Source organism: Protopterus annectens, chromosome 10.part0, assembly GCF_019279795.1.
Source record: "Protopterus annectens isolate FY-2018-M chromosome 10.part0, PAN1.0, whole genome shotgun sequence".
NCBI lineage: Eukaryota > Metazoa > Chordata > Ceratodontiformes > Protopteridae > Protopterus > Protopterus annectens.
In genome coordinates, this window is record NC_056744.1 from 985,937,158 (window position 1) to 985,957,316 (window position 20,159).

Genomic DNA, 20,159 nt, shown 5'->3' on the forward strand with positions numbered 1-20,159 from the left:
AGCTAGAAGTTCTTGAATTAAACAATTGTAGGAGAAACGTAGTTATCTGAAGAGTGCTGTGAGTTCTGTAAGAAGAAGATACAGTGCAACCGATACTGATGGGAGACTAATACCACAGGTACTTGAACAGTGCAGGGGGTAGGGCTGAGATAGCACAGTAAATAGGTTTAGGTCACTTTGACAGCAATTTCAGAAAGGCATTCAATGGCTAATATATAGCATGGACTACTGTAGTGCTTTGAGATGTGCAGCATTGTACAGATCAGTCCAAACGAAAGCAAAGCTAGGCCAGACAGCAAAAATTATACCAAGCCAAAAGCAAGAAACAGCCAATATGAAATCTCCATGTTTGCAAACTTCAAGCAAATGCAAATTCCCATTCTCTGACAAGAAAAAAAAAATGCTAGTTTAAAATAAAATCAATATTTACTAAAAGCAAGGCACTTCCTTGGAGTTAGACGAACCATGTCATTAGTCAATTACAGTGAGTGAATCACTCTTAGGTCAGCAACTTTATGCAGTTCAGTGCAAACAAGAGGCAGAGCAGTGCAAATCAGCAGAATTGTAGCAGGCCAGTCACAAGTAACAGTCAGCAGGAACCCACAATACTAATCACCTAACAGCAAGTAGATGCTCATAACACTGCAAATTCTCCAATCACAAGAGATAAAGTACAGTTGTGTACACTTACCATAAATGTAGATGTTCGAGTGTATTCACTGTTGCAGTCATCACTTTCGGGTTATCTGCTTGCAGTAGCCCTCAGTCAGCCTGATTAACAAAGTCTTGGGTCCTGCGTTGGTTGCTGTCCCTTCTTCCATGACGTCAGGTCGTCAGGGGTATAAAACATGCAGCCGACGCCATTACATCAGTCTTTCTTGCCCCAGATGTCAGGTGCCCCCTTAATGGGAAGCAATTAAATCTACAAATATACAAGGTTATACCTCCAACAAAAAAGCAAATACACCAAAAAGCTTTTAAAAATAGCAAAGGAAAGTAGAGGTATATCCAAAAAAAGAAGGGGGCTGGAGGGAGGGTAACTAGGCTGCAACAGTGAATATACACGAACATCTACATTTATGGTAAGTGTACACAACTGTACTATGTTCTTCGTGTTTTACTGTTGCAGTCATCACTTTTGGGTAGATTCCCAAAGCTAAGGATGGGAGGAGGAATTTAAATAGAATTAGGACTAGCTAAAAGGCTCTGGAAGACTGCAGTGGCAAAGCCAGCTCTGGATTTATTGAAAATTTGCAGCTGCTAATGCTTGGTGAAGGTATGTACAGAACTCCAGGTAGCAGCTTCTAGGATGTCCCTGGTAGGGACACCTCTGAGAAAGGCTGTAGAGGTAGATGCAGCCCTGGTAGAGTGGGGTCTGATCCCCTGTGGGATAGGTTTTCCATGGTGTTTGTAGCAGAAATGAATGCAATGGCCCATCCATTTGGAAATGGTTTACTTTGAAATAGCCTTCCCCTCTGCCCTTGCAGAAAATGCCACCAGCAGTTGATCAGATTTCCTTTGAGGTTTAGTTCTGTCCAAGTAGAATATAAGTTGTCTGTGCACATCTAAGGAGTGCAGAATCCATTCCCCTTTGTTCTGTGGACTAGGAAAGAAGGTTGGCAAGTGTATGGACTGATTAAGGGCCACACTGGATACCACTTTGGGCATGAAGGAGGGATTGGTCCTGAGGGACACCCTGTCCGCATGAAAGATGATGAAAGTTTCCACTGCCATGAGGGTCTGTAATTCAGATACCCTTCTTGCTGAAGTGATTGCTAAAAGGAAAGCTGTTTTCCAAGAAAGGAATTTTAAGTCTGCAGTGGCAGCTGGCTTGAAAAGAGGAAGAGTGAGCTTTTCCAATACAAAGTTGAGGTCTCAGGCTGGAGTTGGAGCTCTCCTGGGTGGTCGTAGATTTTTGGCCCCTCTGAGGAACTGCTTAAGCAGTGGATGAGAGAAGAGGGGTGGTTCTGTGTTATAATGAGCTGAGATGGCTGAGGCATGAATTTTGATGGAGGAGAAAGACAGGCCCTTATGAAGCATCTCAGTTAAGTATTGTAAAATCTCAGGTAAATTGGGCACTGTTGTGCTCATTCCCTGAGCTTGGTTCCAGGCACAGAATCTTTTCCATTTTTCAGCGTAAGACTTTCTGATACTAGGCCTCCTTGCCTCTAAAATTATATCCATCACTGGTTTACTGAGGGATGGTAAAGGAGAAATTATGTAATTAGCCACGCTGCTAGATTCAGTGTTTGAAGTTGAGGGTGCAGAATTTGGTTCTCCTGCTGAGAGAATAGAGTAGGAGTCTGAGGCAGGTGCTATGGGGCCCACAGTGACACACTGCACAAGAGGGGGTGCCAGTGTTGATGCGGCCAGTCTGGTGCAATCAAAATCATCCTTGGTTTGTCTTGTTTGATCTTTAGTAGTACTTTGGAGAGCAGAGGCAGAGGAGGAAAGGCATAAACTGATAGGTTTTTCCAGCTGAAGCACAAAGCATCCACTTTCCAAGCTTGTTTGTGAGGAGTCCTTGTGCAGAATTTGTCCAACTGATGGTTTTGCGGGGAGGCAAACAGGTCTATATCTGGGCTCCCCCATTTGCTTGTCAACATGTTGAAAATCCTTGGTTCCAGTTTCCACTCGTGTGGGTCCATGAGGTTTCTGCTTAGTTCATCTGCCAGAGTATTTAGTTTTCCTGGCAGGAATTGAGCTTGTAAATGTACTTGATAGCTCAGGGCTGTGTTCCACAATGCCATGACTAGTCTGCAGAGGGGGTAAGAATGTGTACCCCCTGCTTGTTTATGTACCACATAGTGGTGTTTTCCATCTTTATCATTAATTGTCCTGGAAGAATGTAGTCCTTGAAGGCTGTCAGAGCATTCTGTACAGCTAACATTTCTTTTTGATTGATATGCAGGTGCATTTGACTTGGGTTCCATTTGCCCTGAATGCACTGCCTTGCCAGGTGGGCCCCCCCATGCATAGTTTGACACATCTGTTGTTAAAGTTTGGGTGGCAGGGGGTAATGAGAATGGTAGTCCCCTGTTCTGGTGGCAGGCCTCTGACCACCAAAGGAACTCGAGGCGTAGGCAAGGTATGATAGGGATCATTGTTTTTAGTTCCTGTGAATGTTGAGACCATAGGCTTTTGAGATACCATTGCAGTTTCCTCATACACAGCCTTTCATATGGAATTAGAAGAATACAGGAGGCCATGAACCCCAAGGCTTGCAGTATTTGCCCTGCAGATAACTGAGTTTTTGTGGCCACTTGTTTGAAGTAGGTTGTCAAATGAATCCATTTCTCTGGTGTGAGGAAAGCCAGCTGGGAAGTTGTATTCAAGCTTGCTCCCAGGAATATAATTTGTTGACAGGGTACCAGGTGTGATTTCTTTTCATTTATGGTGTACCCCAGACAAGTCAGTACCCTTTGAACAAAGGCCAGATGATTCAAAAGTATGTCCTGGCTTTCTGCCTGAATTAGACAATCATCCAGATATGGGTATATTTGAATATTTCTTTGCCTGCAGATTGCAATGACTGAAGCTAGGCACTTTGTGAGTACCCTGGGCGCAGTAGATAAACCAAAGGGCAGTGCAGAGAACTGATAGTGCATGTAGCCTCTTTGAAGCATAGGTATCTTCTGCAAGACTCCCTGTTAGGGATGTGCAGGTATGTTTCTTTTAAACCTAGTGTTGCCAACCATGCATCTTTGCCTAGTATAGGAAGCAGCTGGTGAAGAGTCAGCATCTTGAATTTTGGAATCACCAGAAAGGTATTTAGAGTAGAAAGGTCCAGGATAGGATGCCATGTATTGCCTTTTCTGGGTACCAGGAAAAGTCTCGAATAGAACCCTTGTCCCTTTTCCTCTTCTGGTACCAACTGAATAGCCCCCATACTTAAGAGAGAGAATACTTGACTTTGGGCCTCTGCCCACTGATTTGGGGGTAGATCTGGCCACCTGCTTGGTGTTGGTAAGGTGTGAAAGTAAAATCTGTATCCTTCTGACACTATATTTAAAACCCATTTGTCCTGGGTAATGAGTTCCCAATTTTTGGCCTGCAGACCAATCTTTCCACCTAAAGGAGCATTCAGTTGGGAAGTGCTTGGAAGTTTTAGAAGCAAGTCATTGAGACTGTTTTCCATAGGGGGGAGTCTTACTACTCCCTGATTTGGGTGCAGACACCCCCCACTGCTTAGTCTTGTGTGTCACCTGGGACTGAAACCTGGGGTTTCTGCTATGTCTGGGTTTGGCTTGAGAAGACCTTGAAGAGGCAGGAAAGGACCAATTCTTAGAGGGCCAGTGCCTACTAAATCTAGGAGGCTGAACTTGTAAGAAATCTTTAACAGTTTTCATAGATATAGCTTTATCTTCCATCTTTTTAAGAACTTCTTCAGCCTTGTTGCCAAACAGGCAGTCCTGATTTAAGGGATCATCCAACAATTTAGCTTTAACGTGATCAGGTAAAGATTGCTCCTTAAGCCAAGCATGCCTTCTGAGCACAGAACAAGAAACAGCAGCCCTGCAAGAGGCCTCTAAAGAATCAAATCCACATTGCAAAGTATGTTTTCCAATCTGTTCAACAGAATGCATTAAATCCTGTATTTCTTTATTTTCTGTACGGTCAGGAATCAACATAATTTTCTGTTTAAGCCATCCAATAACATGTTGTTGATACTTTAACATATGAAACTGGCAGATTAAAGTCCTAATGGCCAAGGTTGCAGAAGTGTAAACCTTCTTACCATATCTGTCCAGCACCCTGGAGTCTCTATCAGAAGGGGTACAATTTTTAGCAGTAGAAGCCTTAATGCCCTTGGGTCCCTGTGAAATAGTTTCTGGATCTGCAATAGGATTTTTAAAAAGGAACCCTGTAATATCTGTCATGTTTTCTGGGGACAGGAGGCAAAGAATCAGGGGCCAAACTAGATTCCAAAAAGGCATCATCAACAATGTCTAGTAAGGAGGAATAGCTAAAGGCCTATGCTGAGGCAGGAGTAAGAAATCCCTGAGCCTTTTTTTGAATCAGAAAAATCCTGGCTTCCCCAGTGGAAATGCTCCCTTAGAGTATGTAAGGTTTCACCAAAAGAAAAATCCTCTGGAGGGGAAGCAGAGGGAATAGAGTCCTCTGCATCAGAATCCTCATAAGTAGGTAAGGGCAAATCCGGATCATCAGAAGAATCAGAAAAATCAGAATCCTGGTCAGAAGATTCATAAACAAATTCAGTCCTAGGTCTCTTAGAAGGGGGAGGCTGGCTTCCCCTGATTAAAGTTATAAGATCTTCAGCCATTCTTATCATTTTTTTTAGGCATAGAGGCCTGAGCATGCGGCCTGGGCAGCGTTTTTTTATGCATGGTTCGAGATTTAGGCCTAAAAGAAGAAGGAGGTGTCAGTTTAATATGCAAGTCCGTAGGCCTGAATACACCCTCAGAAGTCATTGCCTGCACAGCGGCTCCAGACCCATCCAAGGTAGAGACATCCGCAGGTTCCATAGTTAAAGCATCTCACGGCATACCGCACTCTGAATGGATCTCAGTAGAGGCCTGCAAATCAGAAGTAGTGGGTTTCAGGGGCTGCGAAAGCGCCTCACTGAGTACCCACGAACTGGCGACTGGCTTAAGAGAAGCATCATCGGCAGTTTTGGACCTCAGCAGCCTGTCTCTGTCTTTATCCTTGTGTTTTTTCAGAATCCCGGTAGTCAGATGGCTAACCAATGACATTTCTGGATAATTAAACCGAGAACCGAAATATTTAGAGGCAAAAATATATCGATGATGGATAGTGCACTGATTAAATAAAGCACAAAACCGGCAGCACGGTACGTCGTGGCCAGGGCCTAGGCAAGGAATACAGTATGAATGAAAATCTTTATGAGGTATTTGCTTTCCACAAGTAATGCAATTATTAACTTTTACTGACATCGGTAAGGAGCAAGAAAAAGTTTCCCCAACATGGTACTTAGCTTTAGTTGATGACTTCGGTTCTGAAACTCAAAAACGAAAATTTCAGGAGTCGGCTGACTGGCACTTGCGAACTGCTTCCGCTTCCGGCACCACACGGCAAGAAAGATGGAGGTGATGGTGTCGGCTGCATGTTTTATACCCCTGACGTCCTGACATCATGGAAGAAGGGACAGCAACCGATGCAGGACCCAGGACTTTGTTAATCAGGCTGACTGAGGGCTACTGCAAACAGATAACCTGAAAGTGATGACTGCAACAGTGAAACACGAAGAACATCTTGATAAAAGAGTTCTAAATTTAAAATACTGGCAGGAATCAAATGTCTCAATATTTGCTGAAGACAAGACACTTCACTGGTGATGGCAGGATCAAACCTATAGTACCTTCTAGTGAAGTGAATCAGTCTCATAAGTGTACAGCATCACAGAGGTCATCTCAAACATGGGCAAAGCTGTACAGTTCAGCAGAAATTGCAGTATGCTGAAAGTAAGCAACAGTCAGGAGAAACTCATATTTCTAGCCAAATACAATAAATAAATGCTAAGAACACAGAAAATTCTTCTGTCAAAGGAAAAACTTGCTAAAACAGTTTTAAACTTAAAATACTGGTGTGCAACAAAAGTCTCAATATTAGCTAAACAATGTAGTTTGCTGGTGATGAAGGTATCAAATCCATAGTGCAGTCCAGTGAATTGGTCTCTTAACTGAGCAACATTCCACAGGTCAGCTCAAACATCAGATAAGATGTGAAATGCAGCAGAAATTGTAGCAAACCAAAAGCAATTAAAAGCCAAAAGAAACTCACAGTTCTAAACTGTCAGAAGATATATGTTCATAAAGCTGCAAATTCCCCTTCTGTTACAAGAGCAAAGTTGCTAAAACAGCTCTAATCTCAAAATTCTGGTCGACAGCACAAGTCTCAATAATATCTAAAAGGTAATGGGATGAAATCAGTAGCCTCTCTACTGAATCAGTCTCCCAGGTGAGTAACACTTTGCAGTTCAGCTCAAACAATGGCAAGGCTACACAGCATAGCAGAAATTACAGCAATCCAGAAGTAAGAAACTGCTCACAGAAACTTGCATTGCTAACAGTCAGAATCATTAAGTAAACCTTCATGCTTATTAAACCAGTCCAAATGAAACTAAAAACCAGATGATTATTCCTTGAGGAGACTGACTCAGGTTCATTTCAGGCCATGTGGTATGCACACCCAAAAATATAGTGACCCAGCACAGGTACCACCAAAAACAAAGGAGCTTATTCTTTAGACAATGATCTCTCCATATACATTGCAGAATTCAACCTATAAACTGACAATTCTAGCTACACTGAATATTTATGATCTAAGATGGTGTAACTTAGGGCAGTAGTGGCTTGTTATTACGTCATTATTGGAAATCCATTTGCTGTTACACCATTCTTTTACATTTTTTCTTTACTACCAACTCTATAGCTCTGGTGCTTAGCTCAGCAATTATATTAGAGCTACATATGCAGTGAAGACGCAATTTGAATGAATTCCTTTTCTAGTAGATATAGCAAACACTGCTATATTTGCTAATGGTCAAATGCATGCTTTGAAGTGTGGGAGGAATAGAAGGGAATGTTGAAGGACAAGTGCTATGCTGAGTAAATGCTCCCTGATGCCATCGGTCCCATAACGCATGGCGCATGTAGTAAAAGTTTGCATGCATGAAGTCTATCACTGCAAGCTAATTTTCAAATTGTGCAAAGAGAATAAGACATAAAGAAGCTGGAAATATGGAAGGTTTTGTTATGATAATTAAAGGTCTCTCGTGATGTTGTTTGCACTGCTTTTACCCTAGTAAGTACTTATCTGCGATGCACACAATATAAAAGCCCCATTAGTAGACTTACGGCATTAGGAAAGCAAGTGGTTGAATGGCTAAATGAGGTTAGAACAAGGGCAGCATTCTCTATGCTTTTAAATGCAAGGTAATTTGTGGTAAGTAAACTCCTTCCTCCATGAAAGTTACAGAACCATTGTGGGGTAAAGTGTACATTGTAAGATCTTTTAAGATACAGCAATAAAAACAGAATAATTTGTTTTGAAACATAAAGACTGAGAAGCTATTGTCATTTTCTTCAGAGCCTTTGGTCAGACAAAAGCTTTAAGTGTTTGCATCATATGTTCAAACACAAGCCAAACACTGTTTTTTAACTGAAAAATGTAGATGTGCACTAGTAACAGAGATGTCCATGTGAATATATGAAGAAGCAAGCAAACAGGCTCATAGCCATAAACTGTATCCTTCTGTACTAAATTGCTAACTAATATCTGAAGTTGTCTTCTAGCTATATGACTTACTGTTGTCTTCATTTGATTACTGAATAGACATAAATAGGTTAGTAGGATATTGGAACTATTTTTTGCTTGCTTATTTATTTATATTAGCTAGTCTGTGTATATTTATAAAGATAAAGCAGGCAGTAGGAGAATACAGTCTATATTTCCCTGGGTAGTTGCCCATCTTAGAGTGCAAATGAATGTACACAACACTGAAACCCGTAACACAAACCTCACATAATCATAACTGATACATTAGTTTACCTATTTCATGCATTTTAAAGAGCAACCCCCCCAAATAAGATGAAAAGATGTTTTCAGCATATTTTGAACTTTCTACATTACTAATGTCCATGTATCGATGTAAGGGGATATTAAATGTATATTATTATTTTCTCATTTGTTTGCCCCAAAGTAATCTAAAAGAGTACTGTCATGACGCAAGCTTTTGTTTTACAGCCAAAGGCTTCTGTATCCCTGATGCAATTTTATAGGAACAGAGAGAGACAGCTGTATGATAAGAGGATTATTTACTGTGATTCTCTTTCTCCTACAATTTATAACAAGAGTACATTAATCCAGTTTATTTTTTATTTTTTTGCTATCAGCATCTGTCTTCCCTTTTTATTGGGTAACTTACGGGAGGTCAAGGATTAATCTCTTGAGTTTCATTTGCTCAAAGTTCAACCTGCCGAGGATCAGCATTTTTTAATAGGAATTATGCAATTCCTCCCTATTAATATTCTAAAATGTGCCTGCAGATTGGCCAGCCCAACCAGAATGCCCGTTGTAAATCCCACAATATACTAACGGAAAAAGGTCCAGTCACTCAGATTTTTTTCCGTTGGTATAAACTGCCCCAAAACTTTTTTTTTTTTTTTTTTTTTTTTTACAATTAAAAAAAAAAAAAAAAAGGAGAGAGAGAGAAAACTGAGCAATGGAGACTTTCTTTTCTCCTTTGTTTCCATTTCAAAGCCTTGATGTACTGGGTATGCATGGGAACACAAGTCCCATACACATGCGCAGTACATCAAAATGCAGACTCAGTATACCGCAACTGGCGGAAGAACAGCAATCCGCCATTATACAAACACATTATTTAAGAAAAGTAAGTATTTTTTTTCTTAAATAATGTCATTTTATAATAGCAATAACTGACTCCATGGTTGTGGTATATTGAATATTTACCCATGGTTGCCTTTGTTTAATCACTCGGGCTTCGCCCTTGTGATGAAACCACAAAAACGTGGGTAAATCTTCAATATACCACACCACGTCATCGGTTATTGCTTAAATCACTGTCAGTGAGTTCTGACTGAAGTGATGCCCTGTTGGGGGAATTCCCCCTTTCTTTGAGTTGGTACAACTGTACAGTGGGTATATATAAAATGCTCAGCACATTGTTCACTGCTGCAGTAGCCTTAGCTATATGGTTTAAGCGTTGCCAAGGATATAGCAGCTGGACAGCTTCCAAAGCTTCAGGGCACCTTCCACACAAGCAAACCATCAGTCAGCTCATGTTAAAAAAACAGGCTTGGGCATCAATCCCTTCAGAGATTTCTTGCTTCCAAAGAGTATGCTACTCTGAGGTTTTTGAGGATCGAATGTTGGCTTATGCTATTCTTTTGCTGGGCAGATAAATTCCCTTTGGGGGAAAAACTTCCATTTAAAAAAATGTTTTACAACACTTTCCTGTTGTAGGAGTTTGTGTTTTAACAGACTGTTAAGACTGTATTGCACTTTTAAATGAGCGCGCTCTTTTTTCCTGTTAGTTTAAAAGTTGCTTGAAGTATTTAAAAGCAATTTTACCTGTGAAGAAATTGTGTTTATTTACTTTTCATTTTGGAACTCAGAGTTTTTTTTTTTACTGTGTTTTTCTGTGAAAGAGTGACTTTTAAAGACTTTAATTTTTTCTGGTTTTTGTTGCTTGTTTTCCAGAGGGAAGATACACCATTTTTGGCTTGACCCTGGAACAGTCTGTCAGTTTCACGGTCAGTTCTTCTTCCAGCTACAAAAAGAAAACGTTAAGCAAACAGCCTTTACCGCCACAGCAACTTGTCTCAGCCATAGGTGAGTGACTCTGCTGTGGCCATTAGTTGTAATTCAGACCACTCATCTTTTGCTCCGGATCCCTTTAGTATAGTAGCTACAGACAGTAAGGACTTGGAGTTAACTATATCTTCTGTGGCTGTTGATGTCTCCTCGGTGGGCAAGGGAGAGCCACTATTTCAATTCTGGGAGAGAGAACAGGGAACGCTTCCCTATTTGGTCAGAATGTTGTGCACATCCCTGGGGAAGATGCTGCTGTCGTTAATAACACTGTTTTCCCCATTTTTCTTCCTGTCAAAAAGAAACAGGAAATAAATATGCATCTCCTCCTCAAATGTTTTTGGGCATGAGTAATTTACTGAATCTGACTCTGTGTTTAATTCAGGCCATTGAGCCTTATAAACTAGTTTCTGGTAAAAGTAAGAGGGTTACCACTTTTCCTGAAGAGCTTCAAGATTCTGAATCAGGACTGGAAGATAAAATGACAGCTACAGAGTTTTCTCCTCAGATTTCTGACAGTCAAACAGCTGCCCCTAAAAAGGCAGATAGGATGTATGAAGTCACCCAGTTTTTTAAGTTTTTATACATTCTTCCAAAACCTCATCCAGCATCTATAGCTTTACTTAATCCTACCATGGCTAAATATTTAGTTAATTCCAGTCTTACATTTTTTGATAAGGATGGGAAGATTATTTATAATTATGGGGAAAAAAATGTATGCTTCCACAACTTTTTTTTCAGAATTTTGAATTAACAGGCTTATATGTTAAAGTTTGTTCCGACATTGTGAAAGTATGAGGGATGTTTTGTCTGCAGTTTCTTTGTGTAAGTAAAATCTGCTTTAAATAATTTAGTTTCTTCTTTTGTATAAATCACTACTCATTGTTTGCAGTTTGTGTATGATTCTGTTGATCCTTCTTTGAGGGCTATGGCCACTGGTACCTTTTTGAGCATGATTGCCTGGCTGCTCCTGAGAACCCCACAGATGATGTTAAAATTGAGATTTTAAATTGTCTTTTTGATAGAGATTTAGCTTTTGGCCAAATTGCTGCAGAAGTGATCGAAACAGTGTGATGAAAGGAATAAGCTGATTTAGGTGGTCAATAAGATTTTTCAGCCCTCTGTTTCCAATTTTTCTAAGGTATTCTGTAACTCCTTCACCCAATTTTGGCTAAAACAAAAATAATCATTCTAAACAAGATGCGATAAGCATACGTTTAAGAACAAATAGCAAGGAATTTATTTTTATTTATTTATTTTATTTATTTATTTGCAGTTGTTTAACCAGGATAGTCCATTGGGCCTAAAGAACCCATTTTCAATGGAGTCCTGGGGAGAAAAGCTCCACATACAGATTATACAAAGATTAAGTTCCACACATAGATTACATGAAGATTACAGAGATTAACATTGTACATTTTCTGGTTATAAGACAGATCAAACATATTTCAATCAAAAGTAATAAAGGCAAAAATATCAAAAAAGTGGGATTAAGGATAGGTAGTTAGATGCAGTAGGCTAAGAAATTGCTAGGTACAAGTAAGGAGTTGTATACTACAAGCAAGCATGAATTTGCTATCTGGGATTTGTGAGAAGGAAAAGAGAAAAAAGAGTTGGAAGTTGAGAGTAGGTTAGGAGGGATGGGAGCAGGAGCATTCCCATGTGGATGTTAGATGAGAGTGGAGTGATTTTTTAAAGTATGGAAGGCTAGCAATTGTACAAATGGAGGGGGGAAGGGAATTCCATAGGCGTGCTAGTGAGAAGGACAGGAGGTTTTGTCCTGGGAGGTGGAGGGGTCTATAAACTTCAATAAGGTTTTGATTGTTTGATATTAGAAGTCTTTGTGTGTGGTGCATTTTAAAGGTAGTTGAGAGGGAGGGACAGAGGTATGGCTGGAATATGAGTTTATGAGCATAGGTGAACTGAGTATAGGAGAGGTAGTTGGGAAGCTCTAACCAGTTGAGTTTGTGGAGAGGTTCACAGTGATGGGTTGATGATTTGTTGCTGGTGGCGAATCTGGCTATTTTATTGTAACAAGAGGACAGTTTGGTTTTGAGAGATGATTGTAGGTTTGTTAGAAGAGGGGCACCATAGAGAAGGGAGGGAAGGAGAAATGTAGTAGAGAGAGTAAGCTTAGTAGTTGAGGTGAGGAACCAATTGTGTCGGTAGAGCATGCCAAGTTTTTGGTGTTTTTTTTTTATATTTAGTAGTAAATGGGAGCTGAATTTAAGCTTGTCATCGATTTGGACTCCTAGTAGTTTGGTTTCAGATACCAGCTCAAGAGATGTGTTATTCTGGCTGGTGATCGAGAATACATTTCTATCAAAGTTATTAGTTTTAGAGGGAGTAAATATCATAAGTTTAGTTTTAGCAGCATTGAGTGCTAGATGGTTGTCTTTCATCCACTGTTCTGTGGTGGAGAAGGCATCTTGACTAAGCTTTAAAAGAGTTGGGATGGATGAGGCAGCACAGATGATTGTGGAATCATCTGCATATTGAATAATGTTTGCAAGAGGGATAGAGTGGAAAAAGTTATTAATGAAAATATTGAAGAGGAGGGGGCCCAATATAGAACCTTGTGGGACACCTGTGGGGGTGTTGAGAAAGGAGGAGGTGGCTTTCTTCCACTTGACAGCTTTTTGCCTATTGGAGAGATAGCTGGTAAACCAACTAAGGGATGATGGTGAAATGTTTAGGTTAGATAGCTTAGTAAGAAGTAGGTTATGAGAGATAGTGTCAAAGGTCTTAGAGAGATCGAGTAGGATGGTAGATACAGTGAGGCCAGAATCTCTAGCTTTATTCACAGTTTCTAGGAAGGATAGGAGGGCTGTCATAGTGCTATGATGGGGTCTGAACTGTGCTGGGTAGGAATTAATAGGTTGTTGTCCAAGAGATGGGGAAGGAGTTGAAGATGGATACATTTTTCTAGGACTTTTGAAATGGGAGAGAGGATGGCGATGGGACGGAAATTGGTAATATTAGTATTAGTTCCACCTTTATGCAGGGGAATGATGTAAGCTTTTTTCCATATTTGAGGAACAATACCTTCTTGGATAGAGTGGTTGATTAGGATACTGATAGGGAGGGCAATGGCTTCGGCAGCTATGCTGAGGAAGTATGAGGGAATGTTATCAGGGGCATTGGTGCATGGTTTTAGTTTCTGCAGGAGTTTATTTATGGTAGAAGTAGGAATAGCTTTAATGTAGAATGGTGGGGGTTGAGAGGGTGGGGAATGAGTGAAAGAAGCTGGAGGGGGAGATGAGTGAGGAGAAGTGGAGGTAGGAGGTGGATTGTTATTTGAAAAAGAAGATGTAAGTTTGGAAATAGACTCAATGAAGAAAGAGTTGAATTGGTTAGCAAGATCAGTGTCTTGTACATTTGGGCAAGGGATTGGGTTTTCTGTAGTACCAGGTTTTAAGAGGGTAGTTATGCCTTTCCAGAACTTTTGTGGGTTGGTTTTGTGGTTGCTTTGAAGTCGGGTGAAGTAGTTTCGACGGTCTGCTGAGATAAGCTTTTTAACTGAGTTACGAAGAGTTTTGTATTCAATGAGGGTAGATGTAGATTTATTCCTCTGGTATTGTGTCCAGGCTTTGTCTCTAAGTCGCATGTTGGTTAGCGTGTTTTTAGTTAACCAGGGGGTGGATTTCCTTTTTATTCTTTTAGTTCTTAAGTGAGCATGAGTATCTAGAATATTTAGGAAGGTAGTATTAAAGTGAGTGATTGCATTTTCAAGAGATAGAGTTTTTAAGGGGTACCAGTTAAGTGATTTTAGGGAGTCAGAGAAAGTTTCAGGGTTAAAGTTTCTATGGCATCGGGTAGTGCTGTAATTATGAGTAGCTTGTAAGGGAGAAGGAAGACGTCTAGCGAAGATGGAAGGTGGTCGCTGAGGGAGTCAGGAAGGGTTCCACTATTGGGGTAGTAGTGAGGGTGGGAGACTAGAATCCAGTCTGAGATGTTGCCACTAGTGAAGTCTTTGCATGGCCTAGTTATGGAGTTGATGAGTTGAGAGTAGTCATATAGGTTGATATCTCCCATGATTATAGTTTCATTACAGATATTAGTTGAAAGCCAGGAGAGGATCTCTTTGAGTATTGGGATATTTTCTCCAGGGGGTATGTAAAGGGAGGCTATGTATATATATTTGTGTTTGTTTAGCTGAAGATGAGCAAGTATTAATTCTGCATTAGCGAACTGGGGAATGACTTTATTATAAGGTGTTATGCATAGGGAGGATGAGTAGAGTAGAGCTACTCCATCACCCTTTTTATGGGTTCTGTCTGTTCTGATGATAGAGTAATTGGGTGGTACTATCTCTGCATTTTTTATATGAGGTTTTAACCAGGTTTCAGAAATGGCTAGGATGTCTGGTTTGTTATGGAGTAGCCAGGCATGTAGATTTGTAATTTTGATAGGTAAGCTTTGCGCATTAAGAGATGCAAATCGGATGGATTTAGACATTGAGGAAGAGGGGTTTGGGAATGGGTTGGGGTGTATATCGCCAGATAAAAGTATGGAAGTTAGAAGTTGAGTTAAGTAGCAGAGGTATTTGGATTGTTTTGCTTGGGAGGTGTGAGTTGAAAGATTGGTGGAGGATATGGAGGGGAGAGTGAGGTTTTGTTAGGAGGGATTAGTTTGTAATGAAAACATAGGTTGTGGTTGATGGGATATAGTTCAGGAGAGATGGAGTTGTAATAGTAGGTTTGTGATGTGTGGGGAGGGTAGGTTGTGTGTAGGAGTGGGGTGTGGGTGATGAGATTAGGCTGGGTAAGATAGTACATGTAGGTAAGGTTGAGAAGGAGTAGTAGTTGAATTGAGAGGGATGAATATTTTACAAACATGTTGGGGTTTTGATAGGCAATGTAGGTGTTGAGTAAGGAGGAGGGAGAAATGTGATGTAGGTGTGTTATGTATGGGGGAGGGGATAGGAAGATGAGGGGGTGTTTAGTGGTTGGAGAGGAAGTAGGAGTGGCTAAGTGGGTATAAATCTGGAGTTAGTGGGGGTGGGTGGAAATTGGGAGTAGGGTAGGGGAGCGGAGTGATCCAGCAGGGCGAACGGAGCGGGGAAGACCAAAAGAAGAGAGATCAACAGCAAAAAAGTATCAGCTACTACTGGTGATGATATAGAAAGGTTAGCAGGTATGGTAGATGTAGAACCAGTTAAGGACGAGTACTTTGTAGGGATGTAAGAGATGTTTTAAGTTGAATAGTTAATGTTGTACAGGGGGTGAAAAAAAAACAGATTGTTGACAGACAGAAAAAAAAAATAAAATTCAGGCTCTTAAGTTAAGTAGTCAGTTTAATAGGAGGGAAGCCAGGTAACATTACAGTTGCACCGACATTTGGTTAGTGGGTGCTGCCACCCAGTGGTGAGAATGAAGCAAGCAGGTAGCAATGGTGAGTGGGTCACTTACAACTTTCACTGTGAAAGTATCTGGGACTAAGGTGACTTGGGGGGAGAGAGTATGTCCGTGTGGTCCATGGTAGGCTGCTGAATCACTTACAAGGGAAGTTAGACAAAAGTAAATGTGTTACTAAGTAGGTAGTACAGACACAGTAAATGGTTTAAGGCTACCTACAGTCAAAAAGTTAACTTTAAGGGCAGTCTTCAGGAGTTCTATAGCTCAATCTAGCAGGCAAGCTCCAGGGAGTTTTCAGAGGTGATGCAGGAGGTATTCCGTTTTTGGGTTGAGGTGGGGAGGGAGCTTCTGTGGTGAGCTTCTGAAGTGAGGAAATTCAAAAAGTTAACTTTAAGGGCAGTCTTCAGGAGTTCTATAGCTCAATCTAGCAGGCAAGCTCCAGGGAGTTTTCAGAGGTGATGCAGGAGGTATTCCGTTTTTGGATTGAGGTGGGGAGGGAGCTTCTGTGGTGAGCTTCTGAAGTGAGGAACGAGGAGGTGAAAAACGAGCAGCACTACCGCGGGGACCACAGGGGCTGTTGTGTTAGTTTTGAAAAGCTAGTTATTTCTCGAAAGAATTCTGAAACCTCTAAAGCCAAGGACAGTTCAACAAGTCAGAATGACTGTTTAAAGAGCCTTGTCCAACACTCCTGCTCTGGCAGCCTGTTTTCCCTTCCAGAAGGTCTGAATCTCCACTTTTCTCTTTGGCAATGAGTAATTTCATACAAATGGGTTTTGAAGATTATTCATCAAGAACGGCAGAAGGAGGAAATTCCTCCTTTACAGGACATAATCCCTCATCCACCAGACCAGGCTCTTTTATTTCCACCTGGCCTTCATCACATGCTATCTCAGGAAGTGATAGAACCCCTTCCTCCTTCTCACTTCCAAAATGTTTTTTTTTTTTTTTTTTTAAGGAAGTTTTATTGTCAGTGAAAGAAAATGCCTGTAGACCAGTTCTGGATGTTTTTTTCCTAAATTTTTTGTGATAGTGCCCAAGTTTAAAATGTGCTCACTTCACAACCTGTTACGTCTCTTCCTCATTTCCTTGTAAACTAGATTTTAAAGGAGGCTTATCATCACATCCTTATTAATCTCGACGTCAGGTATTTCTTAAGGTTGTATGTGCCTGGATCACATCATAAGTTTTCTGCCTTACTGTTTGGACTACCCACTGCACCAGCAGTGTTCATAGAGTGTGTAGCTCCAGTTATACCTCATTACAGGCTGCAGGGTATCCACATTATTCCATGTTTAGATAGCTTGTTTATCTTAATTGAATCTTTTTAAAAGTGTCAGGAACGCCTCTCTTGGGTGAAAGATGTCTTATATAAACTGGGATTCCAAGAGAACATTTAAAAGTCTTTTTAACTCTTTCACATTTGATTGTGTTTCTGGGAAAAACTAGTTCTATATCTATACCACTTAGACTTTGGCCAATGCAAACGAATACATCAGGATTTTGGATCTCATGGCATCTATGATTCTCATGATAACTCTGACAAGGCTCTACATGAAAAAGATACAATGGTATCTGAAGTCTCTTTATTTCCAACACCAACATCCTTTGTCCTTTCAAGTCTCAGTGCTGTGGTTTGTTAGAAGGGAAATCACTTGGTGGAGACAAGAAATATCCTTAAATCCAGGTCTCCCCTTCTTCCTCCCTGTTCCAAAGCAGTCACCACAGATGCCTCAGAATTTGCTTGGGGAGCGGTTTCAGAAGGAATAAAATTACAAGGTGTGTGGGACACCAAGGATAGATGCAGGCATATATAAATAAAAGAGATGCTTGCCCTGATCAAGACACTCACCCCTCTGAATCACCTTTGGTTCCCAGGACCTCTTCAAGTTGTTACAGACAGTAGCACAGTTGTAATACATCAACAAGGCAAGGGAGAACCAGGTCATACCCCTTTTGCAGATTAAACATGTTAGTGTGGGATATAGCTTCACAGCACAATCTTAACTTGCAGGCATCCTACATCCTGTCAGAGCAAAACTGTCTGTCAGGCAAGCTGAGCAGGACAAGGGCAGGCCCTCATGAATAGAAACTAGATCAGGGAGTCTTCCAATATTTGATCATCATCCCCTTTGGCAAGGGTGATGTTCCTGCAAACTACCACACCGATTGCGATACTCTAAGCACACAGTCAGTGGTGAGAGATCTGGGCACACAGGTTGACAGCAATCATATCTCTGAGCCCATGTCTTCACAGTAGTAAGAAGGGCATTTTATAATGCTCATCTCATAAGTAATGGCATTGCCACTAGAAAAAAAAGAGGTTATAACCCCCATCTGCACTTTCCTCATCAGGCCAATAATAGAGTACAATGCTCCCTTTGGTATGTTCCTTTCCAAACACCTGCAGCAATTGGAGAGACCATAAAGGTTCCTTACAAAGAAAATTCAGGGTCTTCAAGTTCTGTCTTATGCTCATTGCTGCTTTACATTGTGTTGTACAGACTGCTCAGAGGTGACCTGTGCCTTGCATATAGCGCAATCTGTGACCCAGCTTTAATGGAAATGCTGCACATTCACAAGTCAAATGGCACACAGGTTACTCATTCAAAGGACCTTAACCTGGTATGTGATATCAACAGAACTTGCTGGAGAGACAGGTTTGTCTCACAGAGGTTGCCCCACTTTTGCAACAAGCTTTCAATTCATGTTAAACAAAGCCCCTTGTTGGCCCTATTTAAGTATAATTTGGATGATTGGATGGGTAACCAGAAATTCACACCAGGGGTTCTACCTGTGTCCCTCTTGCACAGGGGTAGTAGGTGCTGATTTTAGTGTTTGCTTGAACCAGACACCCTTGGGAACATAGGTTCATAGGTTCATAGGTGTTTACTAGGCTAACTACCACAAAGGCCTTTTTAAGCCTAGCTATGCATCCCAATTCTTTGAAAAGTTCTGATACCCTTGATAAGTGTAAGCATGGGCCTGGGAGATGAACCATTTACAGGTTACCTGTTTGCATTAGAGACATAGGTGTCAGACCAGGGATGAATTTCCGGTTTCCCATCCAATTGTCCAAGTTGCACTTGAATTGGGTTAGGGAGGGTCTCTGCTTCACATGGATGGGGAGCCTGTTCCATAGATGGGGTAGTCTCTGAGATACATACCTATCTCTCCAGCAGGTCCTATTTATATCACAGGAAAGGTTTAAGTCTTTAGAAAGGGTAATTCTGGTACTGTTTGTTTTGTGAATATGCAAGAGGTCCATCAGAGTGGGGTCTGATAATGCCCTGTATGCCAGGCATAGATCTGCCCACAAAAGCCTGTAGGAGGCAGAATACAGGGATAGGGCCTTGAGGTGTTCTGCATAGGACATATTACTTATGCCCTGTATTCTTTTAGTGAGGAACCTCTGTGAACATTATATTTATTGGATATGCCTGGTTAGGTATATACCAAAGGGGGCACTGTACTAAATGATAGGTCTGATGAATGCCGAATACAGTGGAACAATGACTTCCTTGGACTTAGATGTCATACCTTTCTTTATAAGTTGCGCAACATAGAATGATTTCCTCACCACTGTAGACACGTGATGATCCAAGGCTAGATTCCTAAGTATGTGTCTCCCTAAGTCCCTGACTACTGGGTCAACTCTAAAGGGTGTGTTGTCAATATGATAGTTACCAGGGATGAATGACTTCCCAAAGGATACTATTATGCATTTCTTGGCATTTAGTTTTAGTCCATGGCTCTGACACCAGTTGTTTGTCTGTGTCAGACCCTCCTGGAGAACATTTGTGTCAGAGTGAGATTCAATGACAGCTCCTAATTTGCAATCATCTGTAAATTTAGTCAGCCAGAGACCACTGACATTGGCCTTGTCTTCTGAAAACTAAATGCCAAAAAGGAGTGGTCCAAGGACTGATCTCTGAGTGACTCCACTTGTGACTGGCCTCTTTGTAGAGGTGGACTCCCCATTTCTAACTTCCTGGGTCCTGTCTGTGAGCCAGTTGGCTATCCAGTGGGTGACATACGGGTTTATACCTAACCTCTTCAGTTTGTCAACAATCCCAGAGTGGGATATTGTGTCAAATGCCTTGGCCAGGTCAAGGTAGGCAGTGTGAATTATTTTGCCCTCATCTCTTGCTTTGGTAACCTTCTCAAAGACGTCCACCAGGTTGAGTAGGCATGATTTGCCCTTGACAAAACCAAACCTGGTTGGGTCCAGTGTCTGGAGGTTTACTATATCTCTATTGATCATCTCCATGATAATTCTTTCCATGGCTTTACATATAAGACTAGTGGGATTTATGGGTCTGTAGTTCTAGGGTCTGTAGATGGCCAACCTTTGTGCAGAGAGATGACTGTTGCTTTTCTCTATTTATGAGGCACAAAGCTTGTTTGGAGACTACAGTTAGATAGTAATTCCAGAGGCTGTGATAGGTCATGTTTCATGCTATTTAGAAGGCATCCTGGGGTATTATG